The sequence below is a fragment of the Protopterus annectens genome, chromosome 10.part0, assembly GCF_019279795.1.
Source record: "Protopterus annectens isolate FY-2018-M chromosome 10.part0, PAN1.0, whole genome shotgun sequence".
NCBI classification, from domain to species: Eukaryota; Metazoa; Chordata; order Ceratodontiformes; family Protopteridae; genus Protopterus; species Protopterus annectens.
Genome location: NC_056744.1, coordinates 1,714,321,892 through 1,714,334,603, shown reverse-complemented (window position 1 = coordinate 1,714,334,603; position 12,712 = coordinate 1,714,321,892). Strand labels below are relative to the sequence as shown.

The 12,712-nt window shown below is 41.1% G+C and overlaps 1 protein-coding gene across 1 annotated transcript in view; it reads left to right on the top strand.

The window, feature by feature from the left end:
• LOC122812760 (zinc finger protein with KRAB and SCAN domains 8-like) overlaps nt 1–12,712 on the top strand; it is a 109,438-nt gene that overhangs the window by 78,842 nt on the left and 17,884 nt on the right. The gene's annotated exons all lie outside the window — the stretch shown is intronic.

Here is a 12,712-nt window from a genome sequence, read left to right as displayed (position 1 = left end):
AAGAGGCTAAGCATCTGGTCATTTAAGTCCTGTTTCATTGCAAATTTTGCTAATTATAGTTTTAAGAGTCTAGTTAAACCTTTCAACAAGATCAGATGACCAAGGATGGTGGGGGCAGTGTAACTGCAAAGAGATTTTAAACACAGAACAGTGTTTAATAACTTTAGCAGCAAAATGAGTACCGCTGTGTGAATTAATAGTGTGGAATTCCATATCTAGGAATAAATTCTTTTAGCAATTTCTTTACTACCATTTCAGCATCACACTTAGCATGTGAATAGGCTTCCATGCATTCAGAAAAAAACACGGACGATGACTAGAATATATGAAAATGTAATACATTTATTCATACAGTATTTAAATTGATTTTAACTGTGTTGCAGGAATATTAACTGAACTGGAAGTTTTGACTCTGCTCTTCAGTTAGTCCCACCGACCCTCCCTGTTTTTGTTTTGGTGTTAATCTTAGTGGCCTTGGAATTGCCCGCCCCTCTTGTAAATTTGTGTTTGGATACTCCTTCTGGGCCCATCTCATTTGCTCACTCAACTGAGTGCAGTGAGATCATATTCTGATTTCAGGCACTCCTACTGTGTACAAAGAGAGCATCTGGGAAACAGAAAAAAAATAATTAAGCTTGTTTCCTGCCTTTCTTGTTAAGTGGTATAGACTATTTTTAGGCTTCTGAGCCCCCAAGCCCTTCTGTGTTGGAGGGAAGCCTTCTAGCTTAGTTTTTTTTTCTTATAACTGTCCAGTTTTCTGGTTTTGGCACTCAAATCTGTTTCTTTGATCTCAGCACTTGTTCAGAAAAAAAAAAAAAAATGTCATCTGCTTTTACTGTACTTGTGTTTCTACCTACTTTATTTTACTTTTGCATCATCTTAAAAGTACTCAATTGTATTTATTACTGATTGGTGTAACTCATTCTAAGACTTTTGGTTTAAACACTTGGGCTTCGGACCAGTTGTTTTGCACTGAGAGGGTTTGTGGTCTGCACTGTAGTGGCAGAACAGGTAGCTTACATCCTTCTAGGTTAGGAACTGCTGATTGAGGGCTCAGTGTCTGTTATTCTAAAAGTGTATTCATTCTGGTTTAAGCACTTGGGCTTTCAGGCCAGTTATTTTACATTAAGAGGGTTCGTGGTCTGCACTCTTGTGGGAGGAGAGGCTGGACTCTGCCCTTCTGAGCTGGGAATTTCTGGTTAAAGGCTTATAGTGCATGCATATCTGAACTGCTTCTTACTGAAGTTGGTGCGCCTTGTTTGCTGTGGCATAGACTGGATTCGGGCCTGCTGGATCTAGCTTTGTTTGTGTAACTTGAGCACTAATCCAGGCATTCTCTAAAGTAGTCAATTGTATTTATTACTGCTTGGTAGTAACTTGATTAAAGTGTAGCTATCATTCTAAGTCTTTTGGATTAAGCACTTGGGCTTCAGACCAGTTGTTTTACATTAGGAAGGTTTGTGGCATGCACTGTGGTGGCAGGACAGGTAGCTTTCATCCTTCTAAGTTGGGAACTGCTGATTGAGAGCCCAGTGTCTGTTATTCTTAAAGTGTATTAGTTCTGGTTTAAGCACTTGGGCTTCAGGCCAGTTATTTTACAGTAAGAAGGTTCGTGGTCTGCACTCTTGTGGGAGAAGAGGCTGGACTCTGCCCTTCTGAGCTGGGAATTTCTGGTTAAAGGTTTATAGTGCCTGAATATTTGAACTGTATTTTACTGAAATTGGTACACCTTGTTTGCTGTAGCATAGACTAGATCCAGGCCTGCTGAATCTAGCTTTGTTTATATGCTTGTTGTTTGTTTGCTTGTTATTTCCCTGGAACGCTAATTCCATCTAATACACGGCTTCTCAGCGCTTCTGTGGATCACTAGTGATATCTGCATTGCTTACTGTACTTATTTCCTTGTTTCACTTGAAAGAAAGTTACTGTTTGTCGTTTTTGCATTTAAGTTACCTGTAACACATTGCACTTAAGTTACTTGGCACTTGCTCACTAAAGCAATTATGTAAGTCAGCACTAAAAATTAAAAGCACTACACCCTCACTCCCCACTGGCCCTTGTTTTCAATTATTAAGGAATTCCCAATATTATTCTAGCATGTCCAAAGATCAGTTGTCAATCTCCTCACCGGTCCAGCTGGTGACTCTGGGAATCTTGAGGCAATGTTACAACTGCCACATGTACACAGACAACCCTCTCCTCCTCCAAACAAATTCCAACACATGTGAGAGATGCAACCATATAGCCAAACTGGAGGCTAAGCTCTCTCACCTCAGTACTGGCATAACCAGTCAGGAGGAGAAGGTAACCACACTCACTACAATTCCAGTCTCACATAGACCTACCACGACAGCAAACCAAACACATAATCACACAAAAACATACTCGGAGGCTCTAAATAAAGATCTACCTAAGCAGCAGAGACCTCCAAAGCAGACACCCAAGCAACCACTACCCCAAAACAAAACACGTGCAACACATATCTCACAAAGCCAGTGTGCCGAACAGTCACAGCCCTTAAGGCTAAACAACTCACCTGATACACTTGTAATAGGTGACTCTATCGTCAGGCACACTGACATCCCGCTCACCAGGCTGAACAAGGAGAGGGTCATGGTGAGCAGCCTGTCGGGCGCTAGGATCCGCCACATAACACAAGCACTCAGGTCACTCCAAGGCAAGTACAAATATGACTCAGTCATTGTCCATGCTGGTGTGAATGACCTGAGATGTACCTCCCTGGTCTACATGAAAAGAGACATAAAGGAGCTCTCTGAGCATGTAGCCCAGGCCGGTATGACCCTTAACTCAAGTAGCATCTTACCCTCACCAAGAATGATGCCACAATATGAAGACAAGATGATCAATTTCAACAACTGGCTTAAGTATTGGTGTCATTCAAAGGGGATCCAATGCCTGTCAGCCTGGGATGACATGCTCGACAAGCCACCATGCTTCACTAGGGACGGCTTGCACCTGTCATCCCTGGGCTTTCGGATATTGGCAAAGGCTCTTGCTACCCCCATAGTGCCTTTTTTAGGCAAGGCTCAAAAGACAAACCCACCTCCATAGGTATCACAAGGGATAAGAAACTAAGAGTAATGCTACTCAACGCCAGAAGTCTAAACCTCAAGATGCACGCACTCGAAACTCTCCTTAGCATGGAGAACATCGATATCTGTGCAGTAACAGAAACCTGGTTCAGGGCTCCCGAGAGCACCCCAGCACTACCAGGTTATACCTCATACCATGCTTTTCGGCCCCAAAACTTGGGCCGAACCACAAAAGGAGGGGGAGTATCGATATTCATCAAAGATACCCACATCTCCAGGTTGGTGGCAAAGCACGAAGCATCAGAGACTATCCATGTGCAACTAACAGTGGGTAAAACTGCCTTCCAGTTTATAGCCTGCTACAGATCACCCTCCAAAACCCAGGAACCCCACTCGGCCTTCCTGAGAACACTTGAAAATATGAAGGTGTCTCCAAACACCATTATATTGGGCGACTTCAACTACCCAAACATAGACTGGGAGCATGACTCTAGCTCCAACACCCTAGCCCAAAGGTTCCTAGAATTTATAAACTCAAATGCTGTGGAACAACGTGTTACCACTCCCACAAGAGGGGAAAACATACTGGACCTGATCATCACCAACATGGGGACTCTATGCTCCAGACCAGAAGTGTATCCCTCACTGGAAAGATCAGACCATAAACTAATCTCACTGGATATTCACATCCCGACCCCACCCCCTGCCCAGAAAACCACAGTGAAAAACTTTTCCAAAGCAAATTTCACACTCCTCAAAACCCAGGTGGAATCCAATCCTTCAAAGCCCCCGGGCCTGTGGAAAATATGGCCCAGACCGCAGAATCCTTTATAAATATTCTATGAACACCTTCAGGAATGCATGGATCATGCGATCCCAAATAAAACCAAGACCGATCCTCCAAAGGCAGACATCCTGTCTGGTGGACCCCAGCCATAAACAAACTATACAATAGAAGGAGGAAGCTACTAAATGATAGAGCAAAATCCCAAAAAGGGAAGGCATCACTGATCAGTATTAGCAAAAAACTACGGGCACTCTTAAAATTGTCTGAGGCCAGCTTCGAGAGAAAAATTGCACAGGACACTAAGGATAATCACAAGGCTTTCTTGAGTTATGTTAGGAACCTGGGTGGGAATTCCCAGATATGCTCAGAATTAGTCCAAAATGACAAAAAATACACTGAACCCACAGACATTGCCCACATCCTAGCTGACAGGTTCAGCGCAAACTCCCCCCCCCCACCAAAAGGGCAAATATCTATCCCAGCAGAGTGCTCCCCCCCTGACATCTCAGATGCTCAGGTAAGAGCCGCCCTCTCCAAAGCAAAAAACACAGCATCAATGGGACCAGACGGTGTCCCGAGCTGCGTCCTACATGAACTCCAAGAAGAGCTAAACCCAAACATAAAACTACTGTTCAATCTCAGCCTTACTACAGGATATATCTGCCCAAAGAGTGGCGTACAGCAACAGTGGTCCCTCTCCATAAAGGTGGTGCCTCAACGGATCCTGGAAACTATCGCCCCATAAGCCTGACTAGCTTGGTCTGCAAAGCTATGGAAAGGATCATCATGGACCTCATAAATAAAGATATTGGGGACCTACAGACACTGGATCCTACCCAGTTCGGCTTTGTTAAGGGCAGATCCTGCCTCTTAAACCTGGTTGATTTCTTTGAAACAGTCACCAAGGCCATTGACGAGGGGAAGGTGGTCCACACAGCCTACCTGGACCTCGCAAAAGCCTTCGATACAATACCCCACTCGGGCATTATAGATAAGCTCACCAGTTTAAATATAAACCCCTATGTCACTAGATGGATTGCAAACTGGCTCAAGGACAGAACCCACATGGTTAGAATTGCTGGAGCCATGTCAGACTCCAAACCAGTTACAAGTGGTGTCCCACAAGGCTCAGTCCTGGGACCTGTCTTGTTCGGTATATATTTCTCGGAGGTACAGGCCAACACGGAAGGACTGCGGCTGACCAAGTTTGCAGATGACTGCAAACTGGGCGCCATAATCGACTCTCCAGCCAACACAAGCATCCTCCAAAAGGGCCTCATAGAAACAGACAACTGGTGCCAGAGCCATGGCCTCAAGCTAAATGCCAAAAAGTGTATAGTCATCCCCTTTGGCAAAAACAAAGTGCCCACAAATTATCACATAGGTGGTAATCCATTAAGTACAGAAGAAGTAATTAGGGACCTGGGGACCCAAGTTGTTAGCGATCTTTCATTTGACAACCACGTGGCCAAAGTGGTTAGAAAAACATTTTATATAGCCCACCTAATCATGAAGGGATTCACATCTAGATCAGGGGAGGTCATCGTGCCTCTTTACTCATCCCTCATCAGGCCCATAATTGAGTACAATGCCCCTTTTGGGATGTACCTTACCAGACACCTGCAGCAACTGGAAAGACCCCAAAAGTACCTCACCAAGAGGATCAAAGGGCTCAAACAGATGCCATATGCTGCCCGGTTAAAGAAACTCCAGCTCTACTCAGTGGCATACCGCCTGTTCAGAGGTGATCTGTGCCTGATGTAGAAAGCCATGTCCAACCTGGAATTAATGGACATGCTGCACCTCAGAAAATCCAAATCCCATCGAGCTACTCGCTCAAGAGACTTGAACCTCAGCACTGAAATAAATAGGACATGCTGGAGAGACAGATTCATAACCCAGAGGCTCCCTTCACTCTGGAATAAAATCCCAGTCCAAGTTAGACAGAGTCCCTCATTGACTCTCTTCAAGAGGAATCTTGATGAGTGGATGGGAGATCGTAGGTTTACCCCGGGTATCACTTCTGTGTCACTGTTAGACAGAGGCACAGAATACTAACCTCGAAAAAGGGCATAGCAAAATAAATTTAAAATGGGTGGCAAAAGCCAAACACATTCTGGCTAGGCTTATAAATGCCCTAGGGCAGATAGCCTAGTATGAACCTATGAACCTATTTGTATAAAATCAATTTGAATATTTGCAAGAGGCCCCCAGGGTGGGGAAAGAGCAGAAAGCATAGTCTTTAAATTGGCAAGCAGATTTCACAATTATTTACACAATGGCTAGCTAGAGAATGAGGAAGAGGAGCAAAATAATCCCGCTGGATAAAATTAAGAAGTCTATGCTACCAATGTGATTCAGCAAGTGGTAGGCCCCTTACCAACAGGGAAGTATGACTAAAGTCTCCACAATAAATCAGCACAATTTTTACAACCTGCACTGAGCCACCTCTTTTTCTGAGTCTCGGGACCTTCATTTTGCAAAGTAATCAAATTATTAAAATTAAAAGGGTTGCCAAAGTTTGTAGGTATGTAAACCAGCATCTTGCTTGGCTGCATAATCTGCTAACTGGTTACCTCTCATAGTGACAATGTCTCCCTTTATATGATTTTACACATTAATTACAGCTAAACATTTTGGTAACAATAAAGCATCTAATAACTCTTTCACAAACTTTCCATTTTTTGTTTCAGTACCCACTGATGTTAAAAATCCTTTCTGTCTCTACAATTCCCCAAAGTCATGAGCTACTCCAAACCCATAACGGCTATCAGTATAAATGTTCCCTATGTGATTTTTAGCTATTTCGCATACTTTTCTTAGTAGTATAGTATTTTCAGTGCATATGGCAATGCCTGTGGTGATGTTTCCATTTCTATCTCTTCCACATGATTTGTCCATAAACAGTTCCATCTCTGTGTTGTCCAATGGGGCATCCTTTAGCTCGGGTCTAAAGCACATGGTTAGTCACAGTTATACAGTTATGCGGTGCGCCATCTCCTGTCATAAGCAGAAGAGCTGCAGAGTTCAATACCTGGCACCGCTCAATAGTAACTGAACAGTTTGAAATAAGTAACAGCTCGTACTTCATTACCTTGGCAGCTGAAAAATACTGCAGGGACAGTGCAGGTACCACATGGGGGTCACATTTGGGGTCTGAATGGAGAGATAAGTCGGCAAGCAAAGGAGAGTAGTATTGCTGGAACTGAATTCATCCTCAAGTCTTGGTGAGTACCTTCATGAGGTGGACCCTGTTTTTCACAAAATATCACCAGGACGACACTGACATATAGACTATTTTATATAGCATATGTCAAGACAGAAATAGGTTAAACAATAAAGAAGACAGCTGGGTGCACATGTCCCAGGATAAAAAAGTGCCCAATCCTGGTAGGTGCACTGGTACCAGGACTGGAAAAATGGCAGTGTAGAATCATCAAGACATGGACATATTCCTACAATGGGGTTAGGCAAGGCCAAGGGGAGGGATGCCCCACTGATGTAGAAGGAAGTAGCAGTCCACAAAATTCACAAAAACTGATAGGCCAAAAAAGACCTATAAAGACGATAGAGTGGACAACTGAAGATAAGAAAGAAATTATGTATTGTTACTATTATGCAAGAGCACAGAATTTCCAGACAGAAGATGTACAAAACAATTAAATTGGAAATTAAAGAAAGAAAAATATTTGCAGAAGAAAAACTGTCAGAAGCTTCAAATAAAAATGTGTGTTCATTAATACAACACATTTATGAAAAATATTATATAGACCAAGAAATCTTGAGCTGTTTGGAAAAAGAAGCGACCGAGGAAGCGCAAAAATATAAAGAACAAAATCTAGAGACTTTTGCAAGGTATAAAAAATAAATATGAAAATGGGAAATAGAGATATGATATAGTGCAATTTTTATGCAAAGGACAAAGCTAAATTAATCAACACAAAAAAAGGCAGTCCCAAAGATATTCGAAGAGAAGTACAGCCAAAGACATCCGTATATGGAAAATTTTACAAAAAAAGAAGGAATGTAGAAAAATAGATTACTAAAGTGGAAGTTAGAAAAAAAAAGAAGCTGAAGTTATGGAATACTTGCAAAGTTAAGGATTTAGTGTAAAAAGTCTAACACAGGTTATATCACAGCACGCTGGAACAACAAGTCCCCAAAGTAAGAAGAAACAGGAGGAGCAGGAAACATCTGAAGAAGAAATATGGGCATAGAAAAGAAAAAAGAGATTTAATATGATGCAATATCTGTGCAAAGGATAAAGCAAAGCTAATCAATACAAAATGACAGCACCAAATATGTTTTAAGAGAAATACAGGCAGATGCATCTGGACATAGAAAATTTTATAATACAAAAGATAAGAAAACAAAGAGGAAACATAGAAAAGAAGATTAGTGATGGAGAAGTTAAAGAAATAGAAAACAAGGTTATGGATTACCTGCGAAGTGAAGGATTTAGTGTAGAAAAGCTCACTCAGATGACATCACAACAGGATAGAGTAATGGATCCCCAAATTAAGCAGAAACCAGTGTAGTGGGAAACATCTGATCGGTTGCCATATGAAGGTACTTTGGAGCCTTCCATAGAAAACCAGTACAAACGTTCACTTGCAGTTGCACAGCAAGGGAAAGAACAGGAAACTGGCAACTCTGACGCAGTCAGTGTTGTGGAGCGATAGGCCAGTGAGTTCCCATATGACAGAGCAATGGATGGCACAGGAAGATGCTCTGGAACTTTCTGTAGAATGCCTGCAGGAAATGGAGAACAAACAATGTGCCCTCAGTTTAGAAGAAAAAGAGAGCAGTTGCTTGATTTGATAGAGATGGACAGATGATCAATAAAACCCCAAAACTTAGAAGTTTGATAAAACAAATGAACACAGTAATTAGGACTGTCCATAGATATTCATGCAATATAACAGAAGTAAATAGAATATATTACTGTGCAGCTAAAGTAATAACAGGTAAAGTCTTACCATAAAAACACATGGTAGTTAGGGAAAGGAAGTGGAGAAATAGAATGCCATCATGAAAGTATCAAATAGAGAAAACTATACAGCAGTTAAGTCAAGAAGTGTCACTGTTAGAAGAGTATAGAAGAGGGAACAGATGAACAAAAATACTCAGTAAGATCGACATGGTGAAAGCAATGCGGAATATCAGAACAGATCAGGGTCTAATGTGCACTAACAGAAATTATACACTAAAAATAGCACAGGCAGAAAAACTTGGAAGATAAATATAAAGGAAAATATAAAATAAGAAGTTTACTGATGACCCAAAAAAGTTTTACAGAGAATTGGGAAACAAGGCAAAAGGAAATAAAACACCACCAAAAAAAAGAAGAAGAAATAGATACATTTTGGAGAAATATCTATGAAAATCATGTGGTACGTAGCAAAGATGCTAAATGGATAGAAGTAAAAGAAAGAATAAGAAGTTTGGGGTACAGGATATGAAATGGGATGAAATAATAGCCAGAGGGATTGAAACAAAGTTAAGAAAAGCTCCTAATTGGAAAAGCCCAGGCCCAGATGCAGTACCCAACTTCTGGCTAAAAGTGTTAACATCTTTACATGAAGATTTAGCCACAAGTAAGAACTATTTATATGGGCACCCCAGACACCAGCCTGGTTAACAAGAGGAAAAACAGTACTCCTGCTTAGAGTGAACCTGCAGGCTATCATAAAAACTATAGACCAATATCTTGCCTTCTGACAATGTATAAACTGTACACTGTAATTGATGCCAATAGAGTTTATAGTCATGTAGAAGAACACTCGATCATGGCATAAAACAAAAGGGCAATAAAAGAAAGTCATATGGAACAAAGGATAATTTGTTGTTAAATAAAGTCATAAAGGAGAACTGTAAAAAGGGGAAGAATCTAAATATGGCATGGATAGACTACAGAAAAGCATTTGACAGTATCCTACATTCATGGATAAAAGCATGCATAAAATATATAAAATACACCCTACACTGATAAACTACATCACAGCAACCATGAAACAGTGGCAAACCGCTTTGCAGGTAAGCTATGATAATGGACAAATTATTATTCCAGGGGTAAAAATTCAAAAGGGAATATTCCAGGGGTAAAAATTGAAAAGGGAATATTTCAGGTTAGACAATGAGCAAACTATACATCAGTGCCCTGATTGGAGAATGAACGTTCTCCAGCAGGGTATTACTGTACAAGTAATGCCCAGTGAAAAATGAGTCCTCCACTTCACGGCAGCATATCAAGCCGCTGTGGAGCTCAGAATGAGGAAACGGATTGTCGCCATTATTTTACGCTTGCTAAGCAGTGTTTTTGCTGTTTAGTGATTGTAAAATATAAAAAATAAAGAAGACAACAAGAAAAAAGTTATGTGTGTGCATGTATTTGTGTCTGTATGTGAGTGTATGCGTGCATGTCAGTGAAAGTGAGAGTGAGTGAGCCATTATTTTATACTCGCTAAGCAGCGCTTTTGCTGTTTAGTGAGTTTAAAAGAAAGAAAAAAGAAAAAAAAAATACAGCATGTGTGACAGTGTATGCATGTATGTGAGTAAGAGAGAGAGAGATATCTCGAGTGAAACAGAAGAGTGTCTATGTTTGTGTGTGCATGTGTGCGTGAATGCATGCATGAAAGCAGATAGACTGTGTGTGTGAAAGAGAGAGAAAGTAAGTGCGAGTGGTGATGTGTGAGTGAATGCTTGTATGAAAGCAGGAGAGTGAGTGAGTGAGTGAGTGTGTGTGTGTGTGTGTGTGTGTGTGTGTGTGTGTGTGTGTGTGTGTGTGTGTGTGTGTGTGTGTGTGTGTGTGTGTGTGTGAGTGACAGAGAGAGAGAGAAAGTGATGACAGGAGTGAGAGTGATCTTGTGTGAGTGAATGTGTGCATGAAAGCAGAGGAGACTGTGTGTGTATATGTATGTGTGTGAAAGCAGAAGAGACTGTGTGTATATGGAAAAGAGAATGGGCTGTATGTAAAATTGTTGTTTCACTTATTATTTTTTATATATGTTTGATGCAAAATGCTTATTCCAACACCACTAACATATACTACAGCATGTTTTAAACATTAGGCAAAGGAACTCTTTTACATCAAAAATATATAAAAAAAAATAATATAGTACTAAGAAAATAAGTAAGTAAAACACAACAGTTTTAAGAGAGCCCATTCTGTAAGTGCAGTAATGCCCTCTAGGGTGCGTGTTAATGTCTAGTTAATGCCTTTCCAGGGGTGTAGAGGCTCTCCTGCTGCATCAGGCCTCATAACACCCCCTCGGCAGGCGTTAATTACAAATTAACACACAGATGCCAGGTATTATTGTTTGTGTGACTTTCTGTTACCGCAGCTCTTTTGTCTTACCCTTAACCCATTAAGCTGTCTACTTAACAGATTAGGTCATGGCTACAATTTGGCTCTCAGAAAACAACAAAGTGTAAAGGCTTGTCTTCGTTTTGTGGATGATTTAAAACTGTATAGTTCATCAACTGAGGAACTGAAAGCACAACTGCAAGTGGTCAAAACTTTATTAGATAATATAAGAATGTAATTTGGTCTTGATAAATGTGCAAAAGTAACCCTCAAAGCAGGAAAGCTGCAGCACCAAGAAAACATCAGTTTGGGACAAGAATGTGATATAAAAGAACCTGAGCAAGAGGGAGTATGTAATTATGTTGCCTGAGCAAGAGGGAGTATGTAAATATGTTGGAACTGATGAAGGATCAACAATAAAACATGAACAAATGTGAATAAAACTTAGTAAGGAATATTTTAGAAGACTAAAATTAATACTGAAAACAGACTTGACATCAAGGAACAAAGTCCAAACTTTAAACAAATTTGTTCTTCCTGTCCTAACTTACAGTTTTGGACTGATTTTACTGGCCCCAAAGGTGTTGGATAGGTTGGACAAGAAGACTAGAAGGATGCTTTACAAAAATTAGTGTATTCCAAGACTGTATATTCCCTGATGTTCTTCATGTTTCACTGTTGCAGTCATTACATTTGGGTTATCCTGCCAGGGTAGCCCTTGGCCGGCCCAAATACCAGAGGAATAGTGTTTCTGCGTCGGTTGTTGTCACTTCAGGACTGATGTCAGGTCGTCGGTAGTATAAAGTAAGGCAGCAGACACCATTATATCAGTCTCTTTTGCCGAGGACACAGAAGCAGTTTGCACAAGTGCCGGTCGTCCGCTACCTGAGTTTCGTCTTCCGAATTGAAGCTAAAGTCTTCTAAAGCCAAGTACCCCATTGGGGATCCTTTTTTCTTGCTCTAACCAATGTCAGAAAAAGTTAACAATTGTCTCGCCTGTGGAAAGCAAATACCACACTGAGACTTTGTTTCTTACTGCGTCACTTGCTTATGCCCAGACCATGACGTTCCTCATTGTCACTTTTGTGCTTTGTGTAACGCCAGAACTATACATCATCAGGCCCTTATTGTAGCTAGATATTTTCACTTACAATCCTTGAATTCCGATATGGCTTTGGTAAGCCATCTGACAGCAGATATTCTGAAAAAACGTAAGGATAAAGACAGAGACAAGACCACACAGGTCCAAACCTACAGACGATGCTTCTGTTAAGCTAGTTGTCAATTCTCCGGTCCTCAGTGAGGTGCTTTCACAAGCCCCTGATGCCCGCTTCTGTGGATTCACAGACCACTACCGAGGCCCTTTTGGAGTCCAGTATGCTGGAAAACTCATCTTCGAATAAGGATCCTGTGGTTGTCTTAACCTTGGATGGGTTTGGAGCTGCTTAGCAGGCACCGGCTTCTGAGGAAGTACTTCTCACTACCGATTCTTGTCACAAAACAATGACTTCTTTCATATTTACCATTCTTTCGAAAACTACCAAGTTTCTAAGGCCCATGGTACGA